The sequence below is a fragment of the Thamnophis sirtalis genome, unplaced genomic scaffold (assembly GCF_051295495.1).
Source record: "Thamnophis sirtalis isolate CommonGarterSnake01/CBP01778 unplaced genomic scaffold, rThaSir2_p1.2 scaffold_8, whole genome shotgun sequence".
NCBI lineage: Eukaryota > Metazoa > Chordata > Lepidosauria > Squamata > Natricidae > Thamnophis > Thamnophis sirtalis.
The window spans coordinates 56180218-56204141 of NW_028261388.1; the positions used below are offsets into that span (position 1 = coordinate 56180218).

The window sequence follows — 23924 nt, forward strand, 5'->3', positions numbered from 1 at the left end:
TATGTTACTTAAGAATATATATACCTCAGAATCAGTTACAACATCCACATCATTTCCAACTGAGTCAATAAAATCATATGCCATGCCAAAACTATTTTAAATAAAGATATGAAATTAATCAAGTATTGCATTTATTTTTCAAAATGAATGTACAATTTTTTTATTATTTAAGTTTTGTACCCTATATTTTCTAACTAACGTTAATTTTAAAAAGACATTACATCAGACTACAATACAAGTAATTAAATGAAGACTAAAATAAGTGTTTTGGCATATTGAGCTTTTTATATTTCTTTCTTATATTGCTTCCTTAGTTGAGAACTTGCTCCTCAGCTTACTTACGCATTAACTGTTTGTTGCTTTTATGGTTTATTCATTCACTGCTCCATCTTCAGTTTTTTTCACAGGGGGCAGGGCTTCCTTCCTCCCTCCCTTCCTTCCTTCCCTCCCTCCCTCCCTCCACTCCTTTGGCCACCAATTTTGATCCAATTCTCTCTCTCTCTCTCTCTCTCACACACACACACACACACACACACACGTTCTTTGTGGGGGGAGGGTTAATTACTCCACCTCACTGCGCAAAGTCGGCTCAGCATGTGTTCGGCCCCCACTTACGCCGAATCAAATCCGCGTCCGGCGGGACCAGGGGGTTGCATTTCAAAGCCGCCAGTCCTCTTGCTTCTTCTCTTTCACCAGCAAAGCTCCCGCTGGCGCCTCCGCCCATGGCAGTGGTGCCACTCCCTCCACGCGGAGCCCCTGAGCTGGCTCCTGCGTTATCCCTCCCCCTTCCTCCTCTGCCGTGCTTTTGAGGCCGCGGGAGCTAGTAGGAAAGCGGCGGGGGTGGAGGTGGCAGCAGGGGTAACCCAGAGCCCAGCTGAGGTGGAGTCAGCTGGGCTCTGGGTTACCCCTGCCGTCGCCTCCACCTCCGCCGCTTTCCTACTAGCTCCCGCGGCCTCAAAAGCACGGCAGAGGAGGAAGGGGGAGGGATAACGCGGGAGCCAGCTCAGGTGCTCCGCGTGGAGGGAGAGGCACCACTGCCATGGGCCGGGAAGCCAGCGGGAGCTTTGCTGATGAAGGAGAAGAAGCAAGAGGACTGGCGGCTCATCAAAACAAGACTGGGGAGGTCCTTTGCGGGAGGCCAGTTCTAGCCGCCTGCAAAGGACTTCCCCATGTTTGCTTTGGTAGAAATCTCTGCGCGGCAGTTAGAAACTTCTGCGCGGGGATTTCTTTCCATGTGTGCGGCCGCGCACGCGCGCACCTTAGAGGGAACAGTGAATCGGTACCTGATTAGTTGTGGGTAGGGGAGGTTTCCCCAATCCTCTGGTGATGTACCAAAAAAGGGATGTATGTTTTGTTCTGACTGAAGTAATTAATCTATGCCAAGACTTCTTCAGAGCCACACTTTTCTTTTAGAAGGGTCTTATATTGTTATTTCAACTGCTTTAAGTAGTGAGTGTGATCCTCAAAGGGGGCATTTTTACTTTTCCTATACTCCATATTATATATCCTTTTTAGTTGCATGCAATCTCTATCAAACCATTTTTTATTCTTTGAGACCAGCCTTTTGGAGTGAACTAGTGTTCTGTTAGTGAGAACCGGTTTCAAATTTCAAATTAAAGTTTCAAACCCCTCTAAATAAGATCCTTTAAACTTATTCCTTAGTAGAGATGTACATAGCTCTATGGTTTCTGGAACTAACATCCATTTAGTAACTTCCTTAGCAATTGCTACTAATTTGTAATGTCAGAACAGAGCTAAATACATCAAAAAGTTTGCTATGCTCCCGTAAAGGTAAAAGTAAAGGTTCCCCTTAGACATATGTGCTAGTCATTCCTGACTCGGGGGGGGGGGAGGTGCTCATGTCCGTTTCAAAGCCGAAGAGCCAGTGTTGTCCGAAGATGTCTCTGTGGTCATGTGGCTGGCATGACTAAATGCCAAAGGCACCCGGAATGCTGTTTCCTTCCCACCAAAGGTGGTCCCTATTTTTCTACTTGCATTTTTACATACTGTATTTTTGAACTGCTAGATTGGCAGAAGCTAGAACAACTAATGGGAGCTCACTCTGTTATGTGACGCTAGGAATTCAAACCACCTTTCTGATCGACAATCTCAGTGTCTTAGCCACTGAACCACCGTGTCACTTTCTGCTCCTGTACATTTTTAAAAATATGTCTAGATTTGGATTAACTTCCAGAATTGCAGTTAGCTTTTAATGATATGTTTAATTTTACATTTCAGTATTTACCTTAGGTATATGAGAAATTTAGGGTAACAGCATGATTTATGTATCTTTTAAATAGCATTACTTTGCTTTCCAGACTTATAATGTAGTGTTTGCTATTTGAGTTACCTGAAGTTCCTATAAAATGTGAATTTTATGACTTCTCTTGTGCGCTGCTTGGAGAATCCAAGGATGGGTTCAACTTCAGTTTGTCTGCCTGGTGACTGAGTTAATTTTAGAGTCTTTAGCCACGCCTCCTGACTTGATTGCCTCAGTTTTTCTCAACTCAGTCAAGTCCATCGCAGTGACTTAGACTCTCTCCTCAGTCAATGAGCAGAGAAATTAACGTTTATTACCTTGGATTCTTAATTGTTTTCTTCATAGCAGCAGTATACAGCAAAATTACCTTGGGAACATTTTGACAGCTGTCAGAGGCCTTACAGTTCAGGCAGCGGCAGCAGCTTATCGAGGCCTCGCACGAGATTTGGAGTTGTCATTGCAGAGCTGTCAAAGCTCCATTTCAAAGTAAAAGTCCTCCGGAACAGGATTGAAGTAGCTAGCAGATTGGCTAGAGAATCGGGGCAGGTGAGCCTTGGCTAAGGCTTCAGCAGCTGTTGCGACAATAGTGGGACACTTTATGTCAGAGAAGCATTTTGGACATAGTTTTGAGGGGGCTGCCATTTTGAATCGCCATTTTGGTGGTCTGATTGCCTCAGACTGTCAGCCTGAAGGCCCCGGTCTACCACCGCTCTTTGCAACATGAAGGTCCCATCTACCACAACTCTTTGCAGCCTGAAGGTCCTGGTCTGCCACAGCTCTTTGCAGCCTGAAAGTCCCGGTCTACCACAACTGCAAAGACTTTAAGTCAATTGCAGACACAAGAAGTGGTGCCAGCGCCAGAGGCCTCGAATGAGGCTGCCTGAGTATTCCAATCAACCCATCCTGGGCTATTCCCTGTCCGAGTATTTGGTCAAATGTCCGGTGAAACTGTGACAGGATTTCATCTTTGGAGTTGATCAATCAGACCTGGTCCTGAGGTGGTAAGTGGGGCGTTCACGGTTGCCATCCTAGATAACCACAAAAATGGCTGATTTGTGTCACGGGGAGGAAGAACCCTGTCCAGGCCCATCCTCCATTCTGCAGCCAGCCCCAAAGAGAAAGGTGGCTAATGTACCATTCAACTCCTCCACCAAGTCAGGCTGGTCTTATAAGTCCTCTACAACGGATAAGAGATGCCAGCAGGTGCTTGAAGGCCTTGGAAAAACAATCTGCTAAGGCACAAAAGGCACTGATGGTTAATTCATATTCTGCAAGGCAGGCTGAATCCACTCAGGCCAGGGATGAGGTACAAGATGCCTTTCTAGATGACATTTCAATCTCCTAGACATCAAGGTGATAGAACCAGTTCCATCGGGTCAGGAAGGTCTAGGCTTCTATACTCTTCCTTGTGCCCAAGAGCTCATGTGTGTGTGTTTAGAGCCATATTAGATCTCGAGGCTCAACTACCATGTAGCGTATAAACGCTTCAAAATGCAGTCCCTAAATTCCATCTTGGGCAGCATTCGGGAGGGGGATCTACTCACATCGATCTCAGGGAGGCTTACCTACATGTATTCATCAGATCTGCACATTGAAAGTTCCTGCGGTTCCATTATGCGGGGAGGCACTTCCAGTATCGTGCCATTCCATTCGATCTGTCATCGGCTCCAGGACTTTCACAAAACTGTTGACAGCTGTAGCAGCACACCTCCGATCACGACCAGTGCATGTAAACTGTTATCTGGACGACATCCTCATTCAATTGTCGTCCATCAGACAGGTGCACCGGGATGTGCGTACTACATACAATAATCTTCCTACGGAAATATGGAGAAAAGTCATCTCCAGCCCACCAACAGACTATTGCATCTAGGGGCTGTGATCAACACACCGACCTGTGAGGTGTTCCTATCTCCAGACCGCCAAGCCAGTCTACGTCAGATGGTCTCATGCTTGTCAGTCTTGCCCTGGGCAAGGCTACATGCACAACCATTACAGTGGCTCCTTCTTCCACATCAGTGAGCCAAAATGAGCAACTCCAACATCAGGGTGACCATTCCTTCACGGATTATCAGTTTGCTTCGTTGGTGGACTTCTCCAGCGATAAACAAAGATGTGGTTCCTCTTCAAGGAACCACATCGGGTGACAGTATCATCAGATGCCAGCCTATTTGGTTGGGGGGCACATCTTCAGTCACAACTGTCCCAAGGACGCTGGTCAGAGGAAGAGCTGGAGAACAGCATCAATTGGCTGGAGCTGAGGGCCGCGCACCTATCCCTATGACATTTCAAGAATCGAGTCACAAGCCAACACTTCCTCCTGCCCATGGACAATGTGGCCACAAAGGCCCACATCAATCGTCAGGGGGGCACTCATTCCAAGCCCCTGATGCAGGAGGTGGAGAAACTGTGCCTGTGGGCGGAGACCCACCTCTTATCGCTCTGAGCCAAGCACATCTTGAGTACATTCAACACTCAGGTGGACTGGCTCAGCAGGTCCACCATTGACCACACGGAGTGGCGGCTTCACCTGCAATGGTTCCATCAACTCTCAGACATATTCAGCTGACCACAAGTGGACCTGTTCGCCAACCGGAGAATACTCAGCTGCCGAGGTTTTTCACCAGGTTTCCGACAAAGGGGGCAGAAGGAACAGATATCCTGCGCAACCCTTGGCCACAGAATCTTATGTACGCCTTTCCTCCACTCACTCTCCTTCCATGTGTGGTCAAGAAGATTCTCACCGAGAGGGCAGAGGGGCTGTTGGTTGCTCCATACTGGCCCCGCTGTCCATGGTTCGCGGACTTGGTCAGCCTTTCGGTCTCCCACCCATGGAGGATACCACAGGACACGGTCCCTCTCAGCCAGGGGGTGCTGGATCATCCATATCCTCAGTGGCTTCAGCTAACTGTCTGGCACTTGAGAGGGACCTCCTGAAGAAATGGAAATTATCCGGGCAGGTCATCCAGAACATACAGGCTTCTAGATGTGACTCCATGAATTGCATCTATGACACAACCTGGCCCACCTTCTGCAGGTGTTTGTTTGTTTGTTTGTTTGTTTGTTTGTTTATTGGGTTTATATGGTGGTGGTGGTGGTGGTGGTGTTCCACCTATTCCATTGAGCCAGTTTCGACTTCCATTCTCCAGGTTCTTGAATTCCTCCAACATGGACTTGACAAGGGGCTTGCCCCAAATACCCTTTGAAAGCAAGTCGCCACCTTATCAACTGTCATACAATCAGGTTCCAATCAAACCCTTTCTAGACATCCACAGGTATCTACCTTCCTCAGAGGGGCAAAGAATCCTCCTGCGATCCACCAATATCCCATATGGGATGTCTCCCTGGTCTTACAGGCTCTCATTAATCCACCCTTCGAGCCATTGAGGGCTTCCAGTCTCCATCATCTAACTCGAAGGTCGCCTTTCTTATGGCAGTCACCTCCGCAAGGCGAATTTCAGAGCTGGCAGCTCTATCAATCTGAGAGAACCTGTGCATCATTCGACCTGACAGGGTCATCCTCAGACTGGACCCATCATTTATACCTAAAATAAATTCTCGATTTCACAGGTCTCAGGAGGTAATACTATCTGACTTTTGCCCTAATGCCATGCATCCCACCGAAAAAAGGTGGCATAAATTGGACGTCAGGAGAGCAATTCGACATTACATCAAGAGAACTGCTTCCTTTCGTCAAACCGAATCATTGTTTGTATCCTTTCAGCCTGCCTCCATGGACAGGAAGGTATCATTGATTGTCATTGGCAGAGGGTTGAGGGCCTGTATTGCGCTGTCCTATGAACATCAATCCAAACAACCACTGGGTTGTATCGTGGCTCATTCCACCCGCAGCGCAGCTACCACGGCAGCCTGGGTTATTCAAGCTTCGGTGGAGAAAATATACAGGGCAGCCACGTGGGCCTCCATTGCCGTTCATCAAAAATTATAAACTTAAATTCTGGATAAAAATATGATGGATTATGCAAAATGTTTTTTTTTTTAAAAAAGGATAAAGTTTACCCCCCACCTATTTTTTGTTATGTATAATTACTGACTGTACAGCAGTAGAGATTAACTTGACTTTGCATTTGATAACTGCAGCTAGATTGTTGGTGGCGCAATACTGGAAGAAGGAAGATTTGTTTACTATCTAGGAATGGACATTGAAAATCACAAACTTAGCAGAGATGGCTAAAATATTTGCATACCTCAAGGATAATTCAAACGAGAGATATAAACGAGACTGGGAAAAATGGATTGATTATATTCAAAATAAATATGGGTCTAGGAAATTTCAGATAGCTTATGATTAAGATCAGAAATGATACAAATTGTTTATAGTTAGCCTAGCAAGGAGGAGCTAACCTCAATTCAAAGATGTTATTAACTTTCTACGTTTTCTTTAAGTATAGCTTAAACTGTTTTTGTTAAAGATTTATACCTTGTATTGGTTCTGGGAAGTCAGGGTGGGGGAAGGTTGGAGGGCTTGGGGGGAGGGTGGGAGGGAGTGGAGTTTACTAAGGAGGGAGGAGGGATGTTGGATGATTGTAAGGAGGAGGGATGTTGGATGATTGTACATGTATACTGCTATTTTTCTTTTTTTATGTATATTGAAATGGAATTATAAATACCATCAACACAAAAGAGAGTTTGCTCAGAAGCTGAAATACACCAAGTGAATTAGAGGAAGAGTGGGAAGCAGAGGAGAGAAGAAAGATGGGAAGAGAGGGATAGGAGAGAGGGTGAAGGGGGAAGATGAGGTTTATAAGGAGGAGTGGTAAGGGGAGAGAGGAGAAGGAGAAAGGAAGGGGAAGTAGAGTAGAAAATGATGGAGGGAAGACAGGATGTAGAAGAGTGGGAAGCAGAGGAGAGAAGAAAGATAGGAAGAGAGGGATAGCAGAGAGGGTGAAGGGGGAAGATGAGGTGTATAAGGAGGAGTGGTAAGGGGAGGGAGTAGAAGGAGATAGGAAGGGGAAGTAGAGTAGAAAATGATAGAGGGAAGACAGAATGTAGAAAGGGGGAGGAGAGAAGGGGAAGAAAGTGTCGGATAAAGTATAAATATGGTGTATGGAGAGCAGAAGAGCCAATAACTGGGTTTTTCTTTTTTTCCCCCTTTGGTAGTTGATAGTAAGATGAATTGATGTAAGTACTTAATAATACAACTTGATATTGACTATGTAATAGTATACATGTGATTATATGCTATGAAAATGGAAAATAAAAAAAAATATAAACTTGACTCATTTGCCTCCACTGAGGTTTCATTTGGGTGTAGCAGTCTATGAAGCTGACAGGGCCCTGGACACTTCAACATCTCGCCCATAAGACATTAAGCTTGGGTATATCCCATGCTTGGATTCTCCAAGCAGCGCACAGGAGAAGGACTGGGGAAGAATCCAACCCCACCCGAAAGTCTGGGTCTGTATCCAGATGACAATGACCAAATTGGAACAAGCAGCTGCTTGTCATAGTCTTTGTATGGTCCACGTCTTCATTGAGAAAAACTGAGGCAATCAAGCCAGGAGGCAGGGCTAAAGACTCTAAAATTAATTCAGTCACCGGGCAGACAAACTGAAGTTTAACCCATGCTTAGATTCTCCTGCAGCGCACAGAGAACTACTGTTCAGGAAAGACAACAGTCCTTTGCAGTACTCCGCATTTGCTTTGGTTAGTCTAGTCTAATGCAATACTCTCAAAAATATTTCAGTTATAATTTTGAGTGGGAAAGGAGAAGCAATAGGACTGGCAGCCAATGTTTGTGATTAGAAGATAACTCTTTAACAACTTGGCCTGTGGACAAATTGAAAGAAGAGATACATGAAATCTCCCAGGCATTTAGCTCTGTCATAGGAATCTCCTCCCTCCCTCTGGCATACAGTTTAGATTAGGCTCCAGATATTGCTATGTCTCAGAGATTCAAAGACTTCTCTCATAAGAAATTGCCAATTTGGAACTTTGAAAGGAAAACCAAGAGAGATGGAAATCCTTCTTTGGAGACATTTCAGTCAACCAACCTGTCAGCTAATGGTTGATTATAAGTTGTTATTGAATACCTCTTAGAAAAAAGAAGAGAGAATCCGCCTCCCCTTGGTTAAGTTTCCATTCAGCAAACTCCAGCAAGGCTTAACTTTTCTTTAGGTATGCATTGACCTTACAGGTGGTACAATTTAAGAATTACATTGCAAGCTTTGTTTGGCATACAACTCATACATGGTGTATTTGGTCTGTCTTGGTGCTGATTGCACATTTTTGTCAATTTCTCTTTAGATATCTAGAGTGGTGATTTTTCAGGCAAAAAAATCAGGTGATTTTTCTGGTGATTATTAAGGAAACAAATGGCTATCAAAATAATTAAATATTGAAATATTCAATTATTTTGATTGCCATTTGTTTCTTTAATAGAAGGGAAATGTCCCAAAGGTACTAGTAGAAGTTTGAAAATTGACTAATTTTGGAGCAGTGACTCATCCTTATTTAATAGTGAAGGTATGTATTTTCTGATCAGCTACTGTAATGGTTCTGTAAAAAATGAGTTTCTATATTGATTGGCATTCATAAGAGAGCTAAAAAAAACTAAGATGGCAGATGTTTCACCAATCCCCAACATATTTGTAGGTAGATTGAATATATAAGGCTAAACTTCATTTCCTGATAAAGATTTTATGCATTATCCCCAAATTTTGCTAGTCAGGAATTTCAGTGGTGGATGTAGAGAGAATGCCATGGCCTCTACCAAAAAACTAGTTGATGGGTGGGTGCCAGTATTCCCTTGTTTCTATAGGTTGCTTGTCTTTGCATTAAAGCGAGTCTACTCCCACCTTAGGCATGAAAGCTGGTTGGATGACTTGGGGCCAGTCATTCTCTTTCTACCTAACTTACAGGGTTGTTGTGGGGAAGAGAACCAAGGAGTATCAGATGTAAGGCTGTAAACTCTTCCTTCAAACTTGCCCTAACAGCTGAGTTTGGCATTTGATAACTCCACAGATATGGGAAAAGAAGAAATATGGTGTTAGGCACCCCTTCATTGAAGTCTTTGCATTAAATCAATATATGATTGATGCCATCAAGTATTAGAGATTTTTATTTAGAACAATCCAAAACTCTGGTCTTAAAATATGTTTCTCACAAGTTTTCTAGGAACAAAATACTGATGAAAAAGAAAAAAAAAACATTTTTCATGGCAAAAACATTATTGGAAAGCTGGAAGAACAAAACTGTAAGTCTCTTCTAAATATTTAAAAAAAATTAGTATACATTTCCATTTCCAATAGACTAATTATGTTTCATAAAATATAGGAACATAGCTAGCTATTGGCTCATCCTGGACAGAAAAAAGTTTATAGTCTTCATATTCTAGCAGATTTACTTGTATCAAGTTGAGGAAACCTGTGGCAGTCTTGATTTTGCAATTCTCAGCTGCATTACCTGGGTGCTGAAGTTCAGCAATAGGCTTCCCTACCCTAACTTTAGCATTTCTGGATTTGCTCTAGACCATTTTTTCCTGATCCCACTTTCTTGTTTGGACTTGTATCCTGACTGCTTTTTTGATCACCACTATTAGTGTCTGATTCTTTCCAGATTGCTGGCATTAATCCACTCATGACATATTAAAATAATCTGGCTTGATTTCTGCAATCAGAATGGATTATGATTATAGAAGAAGAAGATAAAGATTGAGATTGGTTGGCAGCAAAGAAAATGTAGAATGCAGTAGAATGTGTCCTTGTCTTCTAGTTGCTTATCTGTCTGGAAATAAGAAGTTCTCCATGGATCTAGCAGGACGGCTCAGGAGTGTGTATTCTCATGGCCTGATTGGTTGAGAGACTGAATCAATCTTTCTAAAGCCATGCCTATGACTCTCTTCTTCCTTGGCCCAGTTTAACTCAGTATGGCCTAAGAGAAGAAGTAAGGTAAGAGGCAAAGGAAAAAAAAGCTTCGGAAGGCTCCAGCACCAGAAATGTCTTTGGAGCTATTCTAAGGGCTGTGAGTGCAAAGCCTGGCATAGCCATGGCCAACAATAGCCCCATTAGGTAGCCAGGCACTTCCAGGGCTCAAAGCCAGGATAGCCCCTCCCTCCCAGGAAAGCCAAGGCCAAATCCAAGGGAGGCAGGGCACCTGCGTCCAACGCCAATCCAGGGCAGTGAAGAGGGATGAACAACGCAGGCAGAAAGCAGAGCAGAGAAACAGCTAGCTTCTGCAGCCCACAGTGTGAACCCACCTGCTCACAGAACCAGATCTATTGACAAGGAAAGGGCCATCCATTCTATTTCTCCTTCTCCCCAAAATTCAAGGAGGGGAAGAGAAGTTTTGTTGTCCCCTCCTTTGTCTGGTAGAGATGTGGGAACATTTCAGTGGGATCCTTTTGCTTGCTCGGTGTCCAGCATGATCCCTCATATCTCTTTGGCTCCACAAGGTTCACCAAATCCCAGGAATGTTCCTCCCCCCCCCCCCCAGGAATGAATCCCTCCCTGAGGATTTCATGCAGAATATTCCTGAGCGCATGCAACGACTGATTGCTCAGGCCATTTCACATGGCATTGTTTCTGGCCTATGCCAGAAAGACAAGGCCCCAGCCAAACAATCTGTAGACAAGGGGCCTAGCTCCACTCACAGCAGGGAGACCAGAATTCATTGGGAGGTCAGACGTGCCTCACCCTCAGTAGCCAGTGAGGCATCCCTATTGGGGGAGGAGCCCCAGAGGGACCTAGACTTATCTGAAGATGAGAACTCATCTAAACCAGACCCTCCTGCCTTTTCTGGTTGTTTTCTCCCTTCGCTTTTTAAGTCATTCCTTCGCAAGGCCAGGGCTACAGCTGATTTAGAGTTACCTGCCCAGGTTCCTTCTACCCAAACTCCTACAGCTCAGCCCCAACCAGCCAAGAAAGGTATCCTATTCTCTCAGCTCCAACCGGACAAGGAGGAGATACCTGTGCCACAGCTATTTTCTGAAGTAGTTAAAAATCAGTGGGCTCGTCCAGGGGCATTCTCCAACCCAGGGGGTACTGACCGCCGATTCTTTAACATGGATCAAGCATTCATTAACATCCCTCAGGTTCCAACTGTTGATGTGCTAGTGGTGGCCCTGGCTACATCTTCCACCCTAGTGACAGGAGATATTGCAGACAACCTCAAGTCAGAGGACAGGAAGGCAGAGCTCATCTTCCACAAAACCTTTTGGGCAATTAAAGCTGCCTTGGCTGCCTCATTTTTCAATAGAACATCTTTGTTGTGGCTACAACAGGTCCAAGAAAGGATCTTCCCCCAGGACGCACGCCTCCAGCAGGATTTTAATAAACTGCTGGCTGCAACTCAGTTCTCAGTGGATGCCACCCACTTCCCGAGCCTTGTCATCATCAGTTGCCACCAGGCGACTGGTTTGGTTGCGCAACTGGCAGGCAGTCGGTAAATCCAAGTGGAGGTTAGTGGCTACACCTTATTCTGTGGGGTCCTTTAATTCTATGGGCTTGGAAAGACTGAGAGGTGCCTTGTGTTCTTGCTATCCTAGCTGCAGTGATGGGTAGCGAAAAAGGCTTTTCTACATTTACCTGAATAAGAGTTTTGAAAGAAAAGAATGCTACACAGGCCCTTAGAAACCTAATCACATAGAAAACATTGAAAAGTAAATGATAACTTGTACTTCAATTGAAATAAGTACAGAGGCTCCTCTAGGACTGCAGTCCTATGTTTCATGGACTTCAGTGTGAGGTCATGATCCAAATTGACCAATTTGTCCTACAGAGCATGATGATCATGTTCCCAAGTTCTATTACCTTTATTTATATTGCAGACTTTGTAATTAACAGTCTTCTAATAATAGGAGTTTTTTCTTTCCAGATTTCTTCAGTCAGCATTAAATAGATGGGAATAAAAACTTACTTTAAATATTCATTTGTAAGACTGATGATGAATGTGTATGCATTCCATTTTTAGTTCTAGTATTATTATTTTTTTCAGCAACAAATAAAAATGTAGCTAAATATCAGGACAATATTTTCTTAGATCAGTTAAACTTCCAAACTACATTATGGTCTGTGGTTATAAATAATATTTCATATAAATTCACCATTTATTTGTTTGTTTGTTTGTTTTATTATGCTGCCCATGTCACTGCTGAGCAACTCTGAGCTGCTTAGTTAGCTGCTGGTTGTGAAGATTTTCATTTTAATTTGAGGTGTAGTTGTTTTGATAATGAAAAACCAGAAACACTCTGCTAGATGAAAATCTGCTGCTGATTTAATGGGCTTGTAGATTTCTTTTTTAAAATTATCTTTAATACAAGTATATATAGAAGTACAGATGATATCATTTTATGTGAAACAATGTAGATTGTTACACTTAAAACAAATGTCAATGTCAGTGTTTTGGTGCAAATATTAAACCTAAATACCCTTTCTTTCTCGGAAAGATGCATAATAAATTTTTCAGAGATTAGGACAAAAGAGAACCCAGAAGCACTCATCCTCATAAGCATATAGGGAAAAATTATCAATACAGCTAGAGGTGTGGGTTTTTTTTTTGAAAAAAAAAAGATAATTTGATTGAATAAAGACTGATACTGAGAATATATTTTCCAATCTAGTATTCTCCACGTGTATTGCATGGACCCCCCTCCCCATGCCAATGAATAAGGTGGTTGGAGATAACAGGAGTTGCAATCTAGCACATCTAGAAGAGCACATAATTGTTGGAGTCACTTTGGATGATCATATATTAATTGGAATCTGGGGAAAGGAAACATGGTTCATATGTAGCTTTTATTGACACTGCAATATAAAAGGCCATAAAATATAGATAAGCGCAAAAAGTTGTTCTTAACTACTGTTATTCTTCGACTACTGCTGATAAACTTAGCTTAATGTGTCATTGGCATGTGTTTGGAGAAGCTTAATCAGTTTTCCAAAATTTTTATTCTGGCTCATGATTTTGGCCCATATATGGCAGATTTTCTTACTGCTTTCCAGAACATTTCTATATTGCTCTCCCACTATTTATACACTATTAAGCAATTGTCTTTCAGTACTGTTTTCTGGAGAGTACATGGACAGACTCTTGCACTATGTTGATGAGTTAACAATAACAATATTAGTTTATTAATTCAGACTATTATGATATCATTATTGTTCTAATCAGGAAAAAACCACCTCGTGGGAAAATCAACAGGAAATTGTTGCTTTCAATTTAGGCATTTGCAAAGAAAATTAGTTTGTTTCTCTTAAAGTTGCAATTTTCTCCTTTCAGATATTTTTCTAAATTTGATGAATTATGATAGCAGCTTTAGTCCTCCCCAAAGAAGATACACCAAGAGAAGAAAATATGCACCAGTATCAGTGGTGGGATTCAAATAACTTAACAACCGGTTCTCTGCCCTGATGACCAGCTGAGTAGGCATGGCTTTATGGTCATGTGATTGGGTGGGTGTGGCCAGTCAATATCACTCACGTTGATGGGTGCTTCGCCTTAGCTGTTACAATGTAATAAGGGTTAACTGGAGAGGCAGTTTCTGTAATCAGGACAATAAAGATTAGGCTAGAAACAACACCAGAATGTTTCCTTCCTGCCTTCCTTACAGGATTAGCCCTGTAAAATGGAAAAAAACAAAATGAGATTTCTTCCAACAACCAGCTCTCCAAACTGCTTAGAAAGTTAACAACCAGTTCCCCCAAATAGGTGCGAACTGGCTGAATCCCATCACTGACCAGTATCCCTTTAAACTATGAAATGTCATAAACATTTCATAGTAAAATGAAAATGGTGGATATTTCCTATGGATTATTCACTTATATATATTTCTACTAGCTAGTCAGGAAAACATTCAAATTGTGCCCCATTCTTGAATATGGAAGTGTAAACCCACCCAAGGACAGAAATTAAAACATTCCCAAATCTGTGTGCCCTGAACACCCATGTTTTCCATAGGATTGACTTGGAGACAGATCCCTTCATCTAAACCTGCCCACCCTCCAGGCACTGGGGAAAAAACATGGCCGGTCTGGGGTGAAGATATATGATTGGGTAACATTTCTATACTGATGATAATCCCCACCCTGAAGAAGTAAATAACTTCTGTCTTTTACGTTCAACTATCAACAGTTGATCCAAGGAATTAGAAGTCAAGACATAAACTACAATACAGCATATTGTAAGGCAGCAATGAAAGCCATAAGAATTATATTTAGATACTGTCACATGTCTGTAACCCATGATCAGTACTATGCAGGTAACAGTTACCCTGTTTCATTCTATAGAAACAAAGGTTGGATGTAGAAGTAACTGATTAAAAAGGATATTAGTGATGACAGAGAATATTCCCGAATATACCATAGACAGCTAAGAAAAAAAAAAGGATGAAGCACTAAATCTATCTAGAGTTCTCATTTGAGATACAAATTATTAGGCTGAAATGATAAAATTTGGAACACAATATTTGAAGACTTAGTTCTCTTGAGAAGACTATAATGCTGGGAATGGTGGAAGGAAAGAGAAGAAGATTATTGTTAGCAAGATTGACTACCATAGTGATGGGTTAGCTGTTGTAAAGTGCCAGGCTGGAGACAGTTCATCCTGGAGAAGGCTTTTTTGAACATCCATTTCTTTGGGCTGGTTTGAGGATTTCTTCCCTGGACAGGTAATTAGACTAGTCACTAGAAAATCTCTAATATCCCTTCTAACCAGGATGGATTTGATTGAAATCAAGTTGATTTAAATCACGATTTAAATCACTAGTAAAAAGCCTTGATTTAAATCAACTCGATTTAAATCATAATTTTTAAAGAGCAACTGTCATCTCTGTTCCACAACGGCTCCTCCTCTGACCCACTGTTGAGTCACCAACAGTCCCATTCACTTTAATAAGACGGCTGGTGATGCAGCAGTGACACAACAAGGTAAGGGACATGGCAGGCAGCAGGTGAGTGGATGTCCTTTAACAGGCACTGCCATGATGGATTTGAAATGACAGGTGTTCTTTAATATATTTATAAGCTGCTTAGAAGGTTTCACTTTCATTTTTATTGCTTGCCCTTCCTCCTCATACTTAGAGCCTGGAGGTACATTCCTCTTCAAGCAATCATATTTTGGGATAATGGGATAAAGAAATATTCTGGAACTTTGCTTTATGATTTATCTCATGGCTACTGTGAAAGTGTGTGAATGCATCAGTGCAGTACATGTTATCTCAGCTTGCAGAGATAACTTGGATTCTTTGAATGAGTATCAAAAATGTAAATATTGCAGAATATACATCCTCATGCTACATAACTAAGCTCCATTTCATGCTGAATAAATTAAATTGTTAATGCATCTTAAATAGGAAACTAGATAGATTTTTACTCCAAAAGCATTTTATTAAAATAAATTTGATTAAAAAATCCAATTTAAATTTAAAAATACAATTTAAATTTTAAAAATCTGCTTTTTTTTAAAAAAAAGATTTTTATCCACCCTGCTTCCAACCCTTTGATTCTTACGTTTGTATATATAAAGAAAGCTCCTTTCTCAGGACTGCTCTATGAATCTGATGAAGCAGATTATAATCCATGAAAGTTTATGATATGATATGTTAGTTACTGTCATGATCCTGTTGGATGAGTCCTTCTCTAAAAATGAAAAGGAGAAAATATTCACAGAACCAGCCTCAGCTGTTCAGTTCTGAAGTCTGAACCCAACATACTGGGAGACCGAGACCTGACACAACTTGTCAGTTTATCTGGAGTTTACTTGCTAGCATTACTCTTTTTGTCTTGAGCCCTGAACAAGATCATGAAGATTATTTTTCTTCCTGATTGTACAGGACTTTTGACCTTGTTCGTTTGCCTACTTTCAGGATATTATTTGAGATTGGATGTACCCTATTTACTCTTTGAATTGCCCCCATGCTCTATTGATTTTTGCTGCTGTTGAGCAAGTAAAGATCCTTTCCCAATATGTCTAAATGGGCAGATCACTAATAAGGAAAGTAAGGTGGTAAATATACAAAGTATGTGAGGATCTTCTGGGACAGGGAAGTGACCAGTCAACATTTTAAAAGAATTTTAAGGAATAAAGTGACTTAATATTGGAAACAATGTAACATTGAATCATATAACAAAATGAGAAATTGACATGTACTTATTAGTAGGCATCCCAGACTGCCTCCACACACGTTTATGTGCAGATCCACTTCTTCATTAGCTATCCTAATGGCAATATCATTTGTGCATGTACAATGTACACAGACCTTCAGAAGATACGCTGCTTAGGGGCTTTGAGGAGGGCTATTATGTATACAGAATAGTACATAGTTTTGGATTAAAGCATATAACAGAATATAGAAAATTCCTCTCAATCAGTGACTGATACGCTTTTTGGAGTGTGGAGAAGTCATGGCATATAAAATAGTTGAAGTGGCTAAGCAATATCAATAAGTATATGGTTGTTAAACAGATTGTTTAACTCCTATGAAATCTTCACAGAGAATCAAGTTGTGACATTTGGTTAATATTATCTCATTAATATATAATTGTGAAAAACATTGCATTGGATAGTTTGCACAAATAATATTTAAAAATCCGGTTTAAACAAAGTAAAAAGCACATAAGAATTCTGATATTCTCATTGCTTAAAAATAATGAAACTGTACTACAATCTCAGCAGTGGTATCTGTTTCCCATGAGGGTGTTCCTTTAATTAACAGAGGTAAACACAATCTCAAATAGATCCCTAGAGAACTATTATAAAAATAAATATTGCAGTAGAGATTTGTTGCTACAGCTTGATCTGAGTCTATATGATCCTAGTTTAACTAACTTAGAATAATACTTGTCCCTTGGTCCTATCCAAGCAATTATATATTCAGGGCAGAACATTCATTCTACCACCCTATTTTTACCAAGAGACTGGGAAATGACTTTCATTGACATGATTATAAAGCAATGGCAGTGTTTTAATGGTAAATTTGCTTGGACCAAACATGGTAATTAATTAAATTATTATATCAGTGACAGGAATTCTGTGGCCCACCAAGGTGTTGAACTACAACTCATAATATTCCTTACTATTGGCCGAGCTGGTTAGAGCTGTGAAAAGGACCACTGCTTACCCACCTCATAGTTTATTCTGACAGGAACATCCTTTTGTGTTTGTGTTTTAAGAAAAAGCTTTTATTGAGATATTATTCTCCTTTGTTCAGAAAACTACATGTAGGTCAAGCACCATTTATAATTTTTACTGCATTATTTCTATCACTGCTTTTATCCGGGGAAATTGTTAAGGTAACAATAGAATAACTGCACAAAATCTTTTATGTTATTGGGAGTCTTCTAACTGAAAATTTCCTGTATTTTCAAAGTCCTTGATAAAAAATATTGAAATTGGCAAATATTTGTTGGTTGAGAGAATCATCAGCATAGTAGTTATTAATATTTTCTAAATTAAATGACTCAGGAAATCAAAATACTATTTCTCTATATCAAGATATATGGCCAAAACCAGCCAAAACTAGATATTACTAATTGCAGTAAATCATATTGCAAAACAGAAAAGTAGAAAAAGACCATTTCAATTATAGGTAATCCTTGACTGATGACCACAGTTGGGACAAGAATTTCTGTCATACATCTAGTGGGACTCCATTTTACAACAATTATTATGGCAGTCATTAAGCAAATTACAGGTTGTTAAGTCACCAGTTTCCACAATGGGCACTTTTAGGCAGAAATTTTGCTTTTTTCCAGTTAAAAAAAGTTATAGATCACTATCACATGACTGCAGGATACTGCAACCAGTTGTAAATTGGAGCTGGTTACTGACCATGGAGTAGTGCAACATCATAACGGAGAGTAGAGGTCATAAGTCACTCTTTCTGAGGCTGTCATAACTTTAAACCTTCATTAAATAAATGGTCATAAGTCTAGGATTATCTGTATTATTACTGTAATGCAGTATGTTAGGACACTTTCTATCGTGAACCGATAGAAAGAGGTCATCAGCTGTTATTCCACCTGTTTTTTTCACAGGACTCTAAGGAAATGAAGTCTCTGTTGGGCCTTGCCAATCCCCAAGACCTGTTGTTTTTCCAGGTGAGATCTTGACTAATGAGCATTCCCAAGAATTTAAGAGGAAATCCTATCCACAGAACCAGTAGTAAAAAACCCCAACTCCCCTCGATATACAGTGGAGCAGGTTCCTCTCTGTGCTTCTGGAAATCTAGCACCATCTTCTTCGTCTTACTAGTATTTAGATATAAGTTGTTTTTTAAGCACCATGCGGATAGCTTCTGGACTTCTTCCCTGTATGCCGATTCGTTCCCTCCTATGCTATAAAGCATTTTGGGAACTATTACATACTTTGAGAGTAAAAGTCATGGTACATTCAGCCTCCCAAACACAGTTTTTTAAGCAAAACTGTCATTAATTCAGAAATATGTAAATAGTTGAAAACTCTGCAGTTTCAAAAATCTAATTTATTCTTTATAATCTAAAACAAGAGAGCTGTTTCTTACATTGGTGATGCATTTGAAAATGTTTGAGAAAATATTCAAGGGCAATAACTAAAAAAGAAGATAAGAATAAACCAGCTTGCCCATCTGTCTGCTTTGCAAGTCCTTTAAAGTTGATCTATTTCCAGAACTGGAATAGGTCAATAATGGCAGCTAATAGGGACAGGTGCATCTTCTGATCTTTGGCATTTACCATGTTAATGAAAATGACATGCAAATTGCACTAATCTGTGGTTCATGAGATACACATCTACATTAAAGGATTATGATACAGGATTATATTACATAAAATAAACAGGAGTAGTTGAGTGTATGATAGTACTTAAAAATACTTTAAAAACTACTGGAAAGCTTTTGTGCTACAGGAGACAGAAGTAATACATTAACAGCTCCGCTCTGTGTTTTCTTAATTATCTTTTTAGCCCTCCTACTTTTTACTAGCATTATATTCCAAAGAATAAGCTGATCTTTGGTGTTTTCACACTAGCTTCACACTTGTTGGTCCACTATGCCAGGTTAGAAACGGAAATGTAGCCTTTTGAAGGATAGAGAGGGGAGGGTATCTATGGATTCTAACACTAGCCTTCCATTTGGAGCTGTTTGTGTTGAGCACATCTAAACACTATCTATCTATCTATCTATCTATCTATCTATCTATCTATCTATCTATCTATCTATCTATCTATCTATCATCTATCTCAGCCCTTTCTGATTGATTCTTCCCTGTATGCCAATTCGTTCCCTCCTATGCTGTAACACATTTGTAGCTACCTCACACTCCCTGATTACATAACTTATATTCAGAATTATATTAATTGTTCCCCACATTTTTTCCTGTCAGATTCCCCCATGACAGGAAAGAAGAAAGAGGTAAGGAGAGGAGGTTGGAAGGGAGAGGAAGAGTAGGAGAGAGGTTAGGGAGGGGAAGAGGAAGAATAGGAGTAGGAGAAAGGGAAGGGAAGAAGGAAGGGGAAGGAGAGGAGGAAGGAAGAAAGTAGAGAAGGGAGAGAAGGAGAAAAGAAAGGGAAAATAAGGTGGTGCTACAACAAGAGGAAGGGATGGTAAACAAAGCAACCCAAACTGTATATTATAACCTATTAAATGAAATAATAAATGTATAAGAATGATAAATGTAAAGAAGAATAACCATTATGTGAATGTATACTTAAAACGGTATGTAATAGAATAAAAAATTAAAAAAAATTAAAAAAAAGATTCCCCCAGGATAAGTGAGGTGCTCTTCTTAGTCTTAATGTTGGGAAATCAAAGCATTTTGAATAATTCAGTAGGAACCCAGTATAATTACAAATTGTTATTTTATCACATCCCAAACTTTTAATACATATCTGACACATAATCCAGTACATATTAAGAGCCCTTTTATATTTTAATTCCTTTTTTCTATTAATCAAAGTTTGGTATTGTGGAACTCTGATTATTTAACAGAGTTTTTCCTTGTGAGCCAACATGGGTTTGGTTTTTACCAATTATGGGTGCTGCCTAAGGATTCCTGAAGAATTTTTCTTGCAGATAGGCAAGATCTTTCTTTTCTTGGAGATTGAAAATGTGGGCTTTCTTCATCACAAGTACTTTGTGTTTTTATGATTGAGCACAAACTGAAAAAGAGCAGTGGAATAAATCTGTCTCCTTTTGCTTCTTATCCTCCAGATCAGGTTACTTAAAGAAACTTGGGGAAAAGGGTGAGAGCAAGCAGTTCAACTCTTCCCTCTAAACCTGCAGATAGTCAGTTTGTGAAAATGATAAAAGTCATTAGTTAGCTGCTCATGTCACTATCAGAAAGCCATCACCTGGTTCACCCCGCCAGCCCTGCAAGGTCATTCATAGTCATATACAGAGGGAAAGCTGCAATATTCTGAACCAACAAAGCAGTGGTGGGATTCAAATGTTTTTACTACTTGTTCTGTGGGCATGGCTTGGTGGGCATGACATGGTTTAGTGGCTGTGGCAGGGGAAGGATACTGCAAAATCCCCATTTCCTCCTGAACACCTGGGACTCAGGAGGCAGAAAATAGATGGGGGTGGGGACAGTCAGAGGTGGTATTTACCAGTTCTCCAAACTATTGAAAATTTCCACTACCGGTTCTCCAGAACTGGTCAGAACCTGCTGAATACTACCTCTGCTACAAAGGCAGAAAGTTCAGTGTGTCCCTGAATCACTTCTGTAGCACTCTGATTGATTTGATGCTACAAATTAAATAACTAATTTAAAGCTTTGCACAATGGGTGTATGCCATACACATAAATACAGTAATTGAGGTAGGTATATGAACTGTATCCATATATATCTTTTTTATTCAACAGACTTGTTTGAGCTACTAGTAGCTATTAAACAATAGTTAAAAAATTATTTCTTCTGTTTTTATTCCAAAGCCTTAATTTTGTTATGTTGTACACATTTCTTTTATGAATCTATTTTAAAGTAATAATTGTTCCTGTTTATACTTGATTATAAATGCAAATGTTTGTAATAAAAAGCATAATATAAATAAATGTAAAGGTACTCCCTAGATTTTTTAAAACAAAAGTTAATTCTATTATGAGTAAATTATAAAAATCTCCATATCTACACTACTTCATTTATTATCTTATCTTTTGCTGTTCCCACCCCCCACCCTCTGTTGTGCAACACAAGATCTTGTGAAGCTTTGCATTGCAGTTTTCCTTAAGACAATTATTGGATTAAGTCAGTGACTTATTTGACCGTAATGTTTATCATAAGGTCTTTATGATTTTCTTTACTTTTATTGTGGTTCTTTAAATTTTATTTAAATATTTGGATTGTTTAACAATAATGCTATTGAGAAAAGAAATGATGCTGGGACAATAGTTTCTGAGAAGGCAGTTTTAGTGGACGCAGTGTTTTCAGATTTGCTACTCCGTGTTTTTGTCATCATAATCCTCCTTTCATGTCAAGGAAGATTTGTTCTTCAAGCAAGGAGTACTAAAATCCTGGGTTCCCGGTTGCTTTTTCCTTGCCATTACCTGGAAAGGAAACAAAAATATATTTAAAATATGCTGACAAACCGATCAGGAATGTTTTTGTTAACAGGTGTTTGTTCAATGCTGATTGTTCTGGCTCTTTCCTATTACATATATTGGTAAGTATTGTACCATCTTGCTCAGTAATTGCTTAAAAAGATTGGGGTTACATGGGTTTTAAACACTTTGCTTATAACTGATATAATTTAGTATAGTAGCTAATAATTTTATATGTATTTTCTTTTATTCATGTTGGCACTCATTAGAAGAATCTTTTGGACGAAATAGAAAGAAATGCCTTATATCTTTAATTCTGCTTCAGCTGGGCATAAGTATTTTTACTTGTGAATATAGTTCAGGAATATCTGTCCAAGAAACTGTAAAGTGCTTTAGAAATGCACATAATTTTGATTTGTTTGTCAAGATTTTCTTTTTGTCAGAGGTTCTTCAGAGCACTCTTTGAAATACTAGAGTTTATATAATACAGAGGGGGTAGGAACAGACAGGAAATCCTGATGGAATGATTCATTCTTTGGATGTGTGATGATGGGTGGTGATTACCATAGGCTGTCCTATGAACTATAGGAAGCACCTCTGAATTCCAACATCCACAAACTGTTTTGTTTAATTTCCCCCTCCTTCTGTTATTAATTATCGATGTAATCCTGATAATTTTGGTAACTACAGACAAACAATAAGGGGTGTAGCAGCTGACTGTATAATCAAGGAATTATTTTTGAAGGAAATGTTAGGCAACATTACTACTCATAGAACTGCTGTAAAAGTTGTTGGCAAGTTGGAAACCAGTGCTCTTCAGACCAGAGAAAGTAGTCAAATAAACACTGAGCAGATAAATTCCTCTTTTGGAGCTAGGAAAAGGATAAATAAGAGTCCTTTATTTTAAAATTTGCTAGAGCTGACATTGCATTATGTTCTTCAGTTGCATTATCATTCTTCACTTTATAACTGACTTTTTTTCATCTAAAATAAAATAATATATCTTACAGCACGGGAGTCCTTAAAGTTTACCTGAATGTGGGGATAGGTTCTGGAAGAACAGAAATTTAGAGTCATTTTTAACCTAATGTCAAGTGTGCAGTGATAGAATTGGTAGGGGACACTTAGAATATGGAATGTAACCCTTGCTCGGTACAGGAATCCACATTAAAGTATTCCAGAACCTGGTTGCCCAGCATCCAAATGTTGGTAGAAAAAGTTAGTAGTCCTCAACTTATGACCAAAATTGAACCCAAAATTTCTGTTGCTGTTTTGCCCCCATTTTATGACCTTTGTTGCCATGTTTGTTAAACAAATCACTGCAACTGTTAAGTTAGTAACATAGTTGTAAAGTGAATTTGGCTTCCCCGTGGACTTTGGTTATCAGAAGGTCACAAAAGGATATCACATGACTCTGGGACACTGCAGCCATCATAAATATGACACAGGTGGGGGTGAGCGAGCGAGCGACAGGGCCGGGGCAGGCGTTCCGGAACTTACTTCTGGGTCCGGTGACCAACCGGTTCGCGAGAACCGGTGCGGACGAGCAGCAACCCACCACTGGTACGTGCCCTTTTCACCAGATCAGATAGCATAGGCACTCTCCAGATTCCTTAAATGTTATCATATGACTGGACCTAGGAAGTGTATCCTTTTTGGGGTTGTCCCTGCTCAATGGAACATGCTTCCATTAAAATCTGGCAAGCCATTGGTCCTTTAACCTTCCAGAAAGCTGCGAAGAGTGTTGAGATATCTGAAGACAGATTTGGAAGAGAGAGTATTCTGGATTGCATCAGTTTTGTGCAAATTTGGATATGGCGCTATATAAATATCCCCTATCAGTTAATAAAATGAGGGAAGGATCATTTCAGTGGAATATGTGTTTAAGATCCAGGTTGCAATATTTGGGGGTCCATAAATGTAGATACAATGCTTTCTGTGGTACTAAACTATAGCTAGAGGTTTGTTTCTTTTTTATGTAGGATGATGGTTTGTCAGTGAAGCATGATTTATTTTGAACAGTCAATGAAGACTGTTTTCTAAAATCTCATAATTAGTCTGTTGACAGCTAAACATGCCTATACTGATACCTATTATCTATGCCTATACCTGCCCACACACTATATACATGTAGCCATAATATCCCTCTTTTGTAAATACTATCTTAAATATTTCAACCTACTGCTGCTACTA

At 40.0% G+C, this 23924-nt stretch overlaps 1 protein-coding gene across 5 annotated transcripts in view; it reads left to right on the forward strand.

Annotated features, from left to right (window-relative positions):
- AGPAT3 (1-acylglycerol-3-phosphate O-acyltransferase 3) overlaps window positions 1–23924 on the forward strand; it is a 116111-nt gene that overhangs the window by 38293 nt on the left and 53894 nt on the right. The window contains exon 2 of one of the 5 annotated variants that reach the window (XM_087721723.1): window positions 18253–18315. The exons of 3 other annotated variants lie outside the window; for them this stretch is intronic. The gene's annotated coding sequence lies outside the window, so the exon portion shown is untranslated. Of the gene's footprint in view, window positions 1–18252; window positions 18316–21829; window positions 21854–23924 lie in introns of those variants that run through there. One more of the 5 variants, XM_087721724.1, reaches the window with a different exon arrangement.